The sequence below is a fragment of the Micromesistius poutassou genome (assembly GCF_964030765.1).
Source record: "Micromesistius poutassou genome assembly, chromosome: 10".
Classification (NCBI taxonomy): Eukaryota; Metazoa; Chordata; class Actinopteri; order Gadiformes; family Gadidae; genus Micromesistius; species Micromesistius poutassou.
In genome coordinates this window covers 9,103,643-9,113,263 of record NC_140280.1, presented here as the reverse complement: position 1 = coordinate 9,113,263, position 9,621 = coordinate 9,103,643, and positions in this window count along the sequence as shown.

Here is a 9,621-nt window from a genome sequence, read left to right as displayed (position 1 = left end):
GCACTAATGAGTTATCGCATGCAAGCTAACAGAACAACACATCTAACCCCGCATGAAATGCTTACGGGTCGACCCATGCCTTCACCTATCATTCGAGGGCCCCATAAGGGACCTCCGTTAGAGCAATTAGAAATAAGATTAAGAACAATATGTTTGACAACTAACTGCTGTACATGAGTTTATATTCCACCAAGAGAAACACAAAGTTGCAGAGCCAGAGGAGGAACCACCAAGAGGGGTGGAGCCAGGTGACCAGGTGTACCTGAGGGTGTTCCGGAGAAAGTGGAAGCAGCCCAGGAGAGAAGGACCATACAAAGTCACCAACGCAACACCAACAGCCATCCAGGTGGAAGGAAGTGCCACATGGTACCATCTCAACCACTGCACCAGAGCTGCTCAGCCAAGGACGAGGGAGGAGCGTGAGGAGGAGCCAGATGCAGACACGCTCGGAGCTGACCAACTACCCCAGGACCAGACCCAGCCGAGCCAGGAGCAACAGCCACACAATGATGCTGAAGATGGTGTGCCTGCTGCTGATCCTTTACGGGTTGTGCCAGATTCCGCTGGTGCAAGGACAGATCCAGAGGAAGAATGAAACTACAGAAACTGGACAGACCTGGAACAGCCAAGAAGCAGCTGAAGGAAAATGTGACAGAAACACAGGAAAGTCCAGCCCAGAGACATTCAGGAATAGTTCAGGGGACAGAGAGAATAGTCTTTCACGCTCAGGTACCACCACAAAGACTGAACCAGGTTAATGAACAAATTACTTTTTCTGTCATGATAGGTAACGTAATGCTATGCGCAGTTGCTTTCCACCAGAAGCATGGTCGATTAGCTTTGGGGAAACATCAATGTGAAGTAAAAATTCAGAAAGAACCAACGTACTGGTGTTTGACTGTAGAATCACAAAAACCATGGGACTACGACAGTGGCAAGTATAAACTAACGATGGAAAAATATTTGTTTCCTAAAATAGAGTCAGCAAGGACAATCAATTTGACACTAATTGCAGAAGCCCCTTGTATAACCAAAAGCCAACAGGGTAAGGTCATTGCACCTGCACAAAGCGAGTCAGAAAAAACCCCAGCTAATGACAAAGTAAATACAACCATAACCATCGCTAAGGTAGATCAAGCTCCAGTTAGACGTATTGGGAAAGATCCACTAATAACCGCTAATAGATTAAACTCAACTCTAGATGCAGGTGAGATTAACGAAACTTCTAATATCAAGGAATTTACATAACCTTCAACCACTAATGTAACTTCTAATATCGAGGAAATTACACCATCTTCAATCACTAATGTAACTTCCATCAGAGAAGAAACAACAATCATGAATGAGCCAATAACCACACTAGAAACAAATGGTACAGCAGCTACCTTTAGGAGTAAGACAAAACAGACAACAACAATGCTAGCAGAAAATAACTTAGAAACACTGGCAACTGAAAAATCGATGGTCAATTCCGAAATTATGATAAATAAGATCAAAATATCGACATTTGCGTCTGAAACTATTGCGGTTGAAATCTTAACATTGACACCCATATGCCTTGAAGAGACTATTGTAAAGCAGGCACTCATCCCTGAGAATAAAAAGAACCTTGAAAATATTGGGCGCTCCCCAAAAACAAGATCCCTAAAACAGTATAAACCTGACGCCTCTGGACGCATTAGGGTAAGGGCGCAAACAACAGACCAGTTGTTCAAACAAGCAAAAGAAAATAGTTGGTATAAATGGGTAGAATACACCGGAAAACAGATAGAGGCAGAAAACTGTTATTTATGTAGTAGAAATTATCAGAATGCCTTGTATGTAATAAATACTAAATACAATTGGGAATTGTGCAGAGACGAGTGGAGACAGCAATTCAATAACAAACAGGTCAATTCAAATAAAACACGAACAGAAGGTGTTGCTCCCCGTAAGCACGTTGTATGTTCAATGCAATGTTTATTGTACTTAGGATCGAGTAAGTACAACGTATATTTTGAAGATAAATGGGAGGGAAATCCTCTGAACGAAATAATGAAAAGATGTCGAGAAATGGACATAACTCTATCAAATGCAATAGGCGAAGTGACACTACCAATGGGAACAGATTTCCAAATAGAGGAGCGATTAGAATGCTACCAAAACGATGAAGAAAGCGAGGAGGCCAGCGATGTAGGCACCATGCCAGAGGAACAGTGTGAAATAATTTGGAATATCACAAGATACGGTATCAACAGGCAACTACTGCGAGTACAACCACCTGTCATTAAAGGGGATCAGCACCTACAAAGCCCCCAGCAAATGGCTAAAAAGGCATACATGTCAACCTTGTGGGGTGATAATACATTCGTAAGCCAAGACAAAGTGGTGGCAGATCAGTTTTGGATCTGCGGCAACAATATTCTTCGTCCCACACTTGGTAAACTGTGGAGAGGTAGATGTGCAAGAGTGCAAGTGGTTACAGAGATTGCATTATTACCATCCATAAAGGACGCTATCGGTGACTCAAAAAGCACTGACCTAAACAGGCGGACAAGGACATAAAAATTGACAAAATAGGACAACCCAGGGGCATACCTGAAGAATTCAAGGCACGAAATGAAATAGCAGCAGGTTTTGAATCAATAATACCAGCAATCGGAATCTCAAAAAATGTGGAATGGATCAATTACATTTATTACAATCAACAAAGATTTATCAACTACACGGATGATGCCTTATCCGCTTTAGGTGAACAGCTGAAAGCCACAAGTGCTGTGTGCTCTTATAGGTGAAATGTGCTGTACCTTCATCCCAAATAACACCGCTCCAGATGGATCATTCACCCTTGCAATGAATAACCTCAAAAGACTAAGAAAGGAGGTGAAAGATAACGCAGGCCATGGACAGCATATGTTTGGATGGATGGATTTAAAATTTGGTGCATGGGGAGCGATGCTAGCCAAAGTGGGTTTAGCACTTTCAATAATATTAATTGTGGTAGGATTGATCTTCTGCTGTTGCATCCCTATAGTCAGATCAGTAATAACGTCCAGGCTCTCTAAGGAGATGGCCATCATGATAACTAGCATAGAAGAGTCAAAAGATGGGGAATGGAAGCTCTATGGAGAGATAGATCAGAGCGAAGCGGAAGATGAGTAGGCCTACAGCCTGAATTACGTAGAATAGTACCCAGCCCTGTGGCGTTCGACACCTATATAAGAGAATCAATATAGGCTACCTGGTTTACTTGAATGATGGGTTTATTACTTGAAAACAACCAATGAGGGTTATGTTTGTCATTGCATAGTATTGTTTAAAATCAACTGAACCATTCAAAACCGCATATGCCTGAAGGAGATTTCAAATGTATTCTTATGTTACTGATTTTGTTCTTATGTTACTGTTCTTACTCTGTATTAATTCACAATGCATGCTGAAGATATTCAATCTTGTATCACACATATTTACGTTAGTTGTGATTATTATTCTTACTTTTTACGTATATATTTTTGATAATTGTACGCTGAATGGACTGAGGGTTGAACATTGTAGTCTTATGATTATACGGGTCTTATAAATTGTGTGTACAAATTGCAGGGATCACTACACTTGAATGAGGTATCACATTTGGTAATCTTTTTTACCTAAAAACAGGTTGAAAACCCTGAAAAACCTTACAGGTTGCGAGTCCTGACTAAGGCTAGGTTTTTTCTGATAACCAAATGTGATGCTGACTTCTTGTCTAGTGGCCGACAGAATGTCCTATAGATCAATTGATAGAAATGTACAACTGTTCTATGTTATTGGGACTTGGTAAGTCCCAAAGGGGGGATATATGGAAGAAAATTTACCTTACATTATTACGCTAACATATATTTTTCATCTGGCCTATATGCTATATAAATATAATAATGGTGAAGAAAAGCTTAAGAAGACAAGTCCCCACTCCTCTCTAACAGAGGGCCTGAAGAGGTGCCATAAGGTCTGTTGAATAACTTATCTGTGTTTACCCACTGACATAGAGGTCAAGGATCAGGGTGACCTGAGACTAGTCTAGGGGCAAGGACAAGCCGGACACCCCATTCTTGTGTCGTAAAACTGTTGCTGAATCATTCACAGAAATTCCTGGGAGGCAGGATGCGGGCCAGGAGGGAAACTAGCAAAACAACTGATTGTGAGACTAGTTAAACATGGTGTGTGCAGGAGATATCGTAAATAACAACATCCTCGATGGACAGAAAGGGAGATATAAGGAGGGGCCCGTGACCAGCTCTCCAGTTCTTTGTCAAACCAACTCGGCTTTGCTCTTACTTGTTCGCGAGTAAAAATAAAGTCTTCTGTCATTCTTGCTCCGGTCTCCTCGAACTCTCTTATTTAAGTTATAGTGTTAAATGCGGTTTATCCACCACAGCTTTCACTTTAAACGCTCCTAGCCCCTAGAAGGAAACGCTTCTAAAAAAAAGCTGAACCATCCTAGGTGGGGAACTATCTGACTCTCGGGAACGTGTTCCTAAAGCACACAGGCAAGTCCCTAGAAGATGCAATAGGAGTCGTGGGTTTGTCTGTTGTTTTTATGAATCCAAATATGGGTTGGACGGCCTCTGTCTCACACATGTTCATGATAAGAGGTAGCTGGTCTGCTCGTGTTATCCTTGGACGTTGGAACATGTAGAGTGCAAAGGCCCAATGAGTCCGACGGGAGAAATGACTCTCTGATCCCCTCTGAAAACCATTTCAGACCTGTTCTTAATCTCTCCGTCATGACTTGATTGATTTCAAAGTACCACACTCTGTAATGTTATTTATTATGGCTGATTCAAAGCCCCAGTAATTGATCCCTCATGGGATGCATTGAGATGTCTCAAAGCAATAACAGCGGTTACAGGAACAAGTCAATAAAGCAATTCACTGTGTCCTAAGCAAGACAGAAGGCCATGTGCAAGCATCATTTGCAACATTGATTTCCTGCTTCTTGTTTTATTGTGTAGAGCCATTGGCATGCCCAAAAGTGTGTGTGTGTGTGTGTGTGTGTGTGTGTGTGTGTGTGCGCGTGTGTGTGTGTGTGTGTGTGTGTGTGTGTGTGTGTGTGTGTGTGCGTGTGTGTGTGTGTGTGTGTGTCCAGTCCATATATACATTTCAATAACAGTGAGAAGCTGGACCAGTGAAAACCAGTGAAGGGCTTTCAAAGATATAGTAACTTTAATAGTCAGAACCACTTGCAGTCACATATGTTCCTGGATTTGAATTCTGACCATGCAGATCTATTCCCGAACAAATTATCCCCCCCAAAAAAGTTATTTTTCACAAATTTCTTCCCTTATGTTTTATGATAAAATAAATTCTCGACTCAACAACGAGATGGCAGACAAGTCAGTTCAGCCCAGGGTCTATTTAGCTATCTATGTCTATCAGGTGTGGAAGTAAATTACGCTATTTATCTAATTACATGTTCATTCAGATTTCAGTTGTCGCTTTCACAAGTTCTGGCTACTCTTTGTTCTGGGCACAACTGTACATAACTTGCTTGTAAATACCATGACATGTATGTATGTGTGTGTGTGTGTGTGTGTATGTGTGCTTGTTTTTTAGTGTGCTTCAAAATAAAATACATTGTAAAAATAAGCTCACAAATAAATCTTTCTCTGTCTCACTGAGGCTGACTTGGCCCAATCATGAAATTAATTGAAAATCATTCATGTGTGAAAAGAGGCTATTAGCGATTACAGAGGTTAGTGGAAAACATGGTGATTCTAACGCCTTAATACCAGGAAACTCAAAACACACTTTACTTGATGGATCGGTTATTAAAAGGTCTTCTTCCGAACACATGAGATACGTGCTGTGTGGATATGCAAAGAAACAAGTATTGTAGAGTGGGCTTGTGTTTATGTGATAAAGTATGTGTGTGTGTGTGTGTGTTTGTGTTTTTGTTGTGTTTGTGTTTGTGTGATAGAGTACATGTGAGTGTGTATGTATTGTTTGCTGCTGAGCCAATCTGAACTCTGCAATCTTCCCTGCAATGTCGAGAAGAAATCGTAATGAAGAATTAATAAATAGTAATGAGCAATGTTAACAATATGTTTAAAATTGTCCAAGCCATCTCTTTTTACCCCATAAAGCAGAGTCTTATTTCAGTTGTACCTATATAAAATTGTATAACAATATGTTGTTCAAATTAATCTTGAATTAAATAATGTTCAGTTTGTTCAGTTTGTCCCTCTTCATTCTAGGGACATCTGCCGGGGGCTAAACTCCCCGCAGAAGCTCAGAGGAGAATGGAACGAGCAGGAGACGAGTAGACTTCCTGGATCCGCTAATTAGTCGCTTGGTTCACATGTTGGCTCTTGTTAATTAGTGCCTTGGCTGACCGTCAGCGCCACATGTAGAGGAAAGATAAGCTTGTCGTTCTCCTGGTGCTCAAATAAATCATCAGCACTAAGCAGGGGAAGAGACAAGCAGCATTTAGGAGTCAGAGCAGGGAGAGAGGCAGAGAGAGAAAGAGAGAGAGAGAGAGAGAGAGAGAGAGAGAGAGTGAGAGACACAGAGAGAGTGATAGACAGAGAGAGAGAGAGAGAGAGAGACACACACACTCACACACACAGAGGCACAGAGAGAGAGAGAGAGAGAGAGAGAGAGAGAGAGAGAGAGAGAGAGAGAGAGAGAGAGAGAGAGACAGAGGCAGGGAGACACACACACAGGCAGAGAAGCAGAGAGACAGAAAGAGAGCGAGAGAGAGAGAGAGAGAGAAAGAGCATGTATAATGAAGCAAAAGAGAGTAGCATATTTAGAGGTAGCAAGAACAACTCTGTGAATGATGGGGTTTGTTCAGTGTTATCTGAACTATTCACCCACAACCTTTTAAAAACGTTTGTTTTAAGCATAACCTGTACTAACATTAATTTAAATACTCCAAAAAGGATTTGTGCAAAGATGAACCAAACTCTTGTGACTTTTCCTTATCTTACCCTTTTCTGTTTCATTGTAGGAAAGTAATATAGATAAAGATTGTGTGTGTCTGTGTGTTTGTATGTGTATGTGCGTGTGTGCATGGTGCATGCACGCACATGCATGCGCAAACGCATGTACACACACACACACACACACACACATACACACACACACACACACACACACGCACACATACACACACAAGCACACTTTTAAGTGTGTTTCTCAGCTTGTCTGTTCTTCCATAAGCAGTATGTGAAGCACTTCAAAGGAGGATAATATTTTTTCCGAAAATCGGTTTCAAGAATTCACAATGAAGCCAGCCCACCATTAATTGGAGCAAGATCAAATAGGCCCCAGCCCTGGGATATTACTCTGAGAGATATACACACATTAAGCCCTGAGAGGAGCGCGGGCTGGAAATGAGCCTTTTTATCGCGTGTGTGAGTCGCTCCGCTGGTGTCTGCTTGGTAAAACAGAAGGAATCGTCCCGCTAAGAGGGGCGTCCATCAGAGCTACAGTACGATAACAAGGAGAGGCCCAACCTCTCACTGAACTGACTTCAAAGCATGCAGCACACACTCACACACACTCACACACACACTGACACACACACGCACGCACACACACACAGACATATACATACACAGTCGTGAGTACTTTCATATGTATTGGTTAAATACATGTAGATAGCAATATAGATGGATTAACATGGGTACAATTCTACACTTCTACTCACCTTTCCTCCACAGGTTGGTTTGGCATACATGTCTAAATGAGTTCCATGTCTACATTAATGAGTCTGTTAAATGTTTATTAAGAGCTGAAGGTTTAAATTTGAGTCATTATAATTCCCTTGATGCATTTACAGCTGCTCTCTTTTTAGGGTCTTTTAATTGCTAATGTTCGTGTGTGTGTGTGTGTGTGTGTGTTGGGGGGGTGGGGCTGTCTCTCTTCATCAGTGTGTTCGGAAATTCTGCATCATTTGCATGTAGCTTAATAAAAAAGGTTACAGCATGAATTAAATGCAGAAGTTCACATTTACGTGTTGCTTAGTGGCTAGACCCGAGACAGTAATGGATATTAAGACTGGGCTCGGCTAAATGGCACCAAGACTCAGGACGTGATGAAAGGTATTCCGTCTGAGAGGTGAGTGCTCTCCAACGCTGCAGGCACCAACACACTTCACACAAGCCCTTGTTGCTTTTTCATGTTTCAGTGATTCGCTATGAACGTCATTTGCTTCAGGACTAGGAAATGTGACCCAACCGTATTTTTATCGATTGATAGTTTTATCTTCCATGTAACAAATTCAGTTCATAAATAAAGCAGCTAAACAAACATTGTTTTTTTTATTTCTGAAATTATATTTTTGTAATCTATGGTAGTGTTTTTGACTGTATAATTGTAATATATCTCTTAGTTTATTTGAGTTTACAATATCAATTCAGAGATCCAAAATGAGGGGTAATTCAATATTATCAATTATCGATGGTAGGACAATTATTTTGGGTTCAGCTGCTTTCATCGGTCACACAGAAAATAGCTAACAAGCTGATCCTAAGTGAAACTGTCCCTGTCCATCTCAGCAAAACCCAATAACACACTCGTTCATCCACTACAAACACCTTATAGTGTTGAGTAGGCCTTGGTTCATGGTGTATAGTGCAGTCTGGTGGCAGGTGAGGACCATGCAGACATCATGCACAGTCACTCCGGAGCAGCCTGAGATCAGCACAGCAGTGAGCACGCTGCTGTGATGACCAACCAGGGGAGACAGAGGAGCCCAACACGTCACCTCTCTCCGTGGTTTGACAGCTGATGGTCGATCAGGTGATCCCACCAGTCCACGTCCGACAAACAAACAACTCAGACATCCCCTTCCCCATTAACACATGGAGACAGACATAGGCCCAGTTCCATTTCTCTCCCCTTAACAAGAACACTTGCTTTGAGCGCCCTTACACCTAGATTCCACCGGGGACGTAAGCGCCGCGGAACGGCTGCGTCCTGTGCCCTGCGTCAATCCCCACCGGGCGCGTAACGGCAGCGAGCGCTACCTTGCGAGCCAGCCGTATTCACGCGAGATCACGAGATCACACGATAATCCTGAACGTTTTAACTGTGTGGATAAAGGAAATCCTTTCTCACATTGTCTTTATAAAAAGGATGATTGATTTCGTAAATGATTTTATGTTGCTCCACTTCGATAATAAGTCTCTTGTCGTCCATGTTGCCGACCCTCTGAGACCCTTTGATTGATTGACTGCTGACCTGGTGCCACCGGTCATGACATAATGTTGATGTGAAGTTATATAGGCTGCATGAGCTGAGTATTGTGTTTTATTTTGAAAATTGACCGGATGCTCTATGGCTTTTATTATTTCACTTCCTGCCCGGCTCGATCTGTTCTGTGGAAATTTCCGCGGTTCAGCAACGGCTCGCGTCAAAATATAAGTGCTGTGTAAAGATAGCGCTGCGGCGCGGTGCGCCACTCCTGGGACGCTGCTGAGACGCTCCGCGGCGCGCCCGGTGGGGATGGTTTCATTGATTAGAGTGGCAGCGATCAGCAGCGGTGACTGCGGCGCAGCCGTTCCGCGGCGCTTACGTCCCCGGTGGAATCTAGGCGTTAGCCCTTAGTTGATTTTAAGGGAAAAACAGCACTCCCCCTTGCTCCCTTAAGTATTGGGA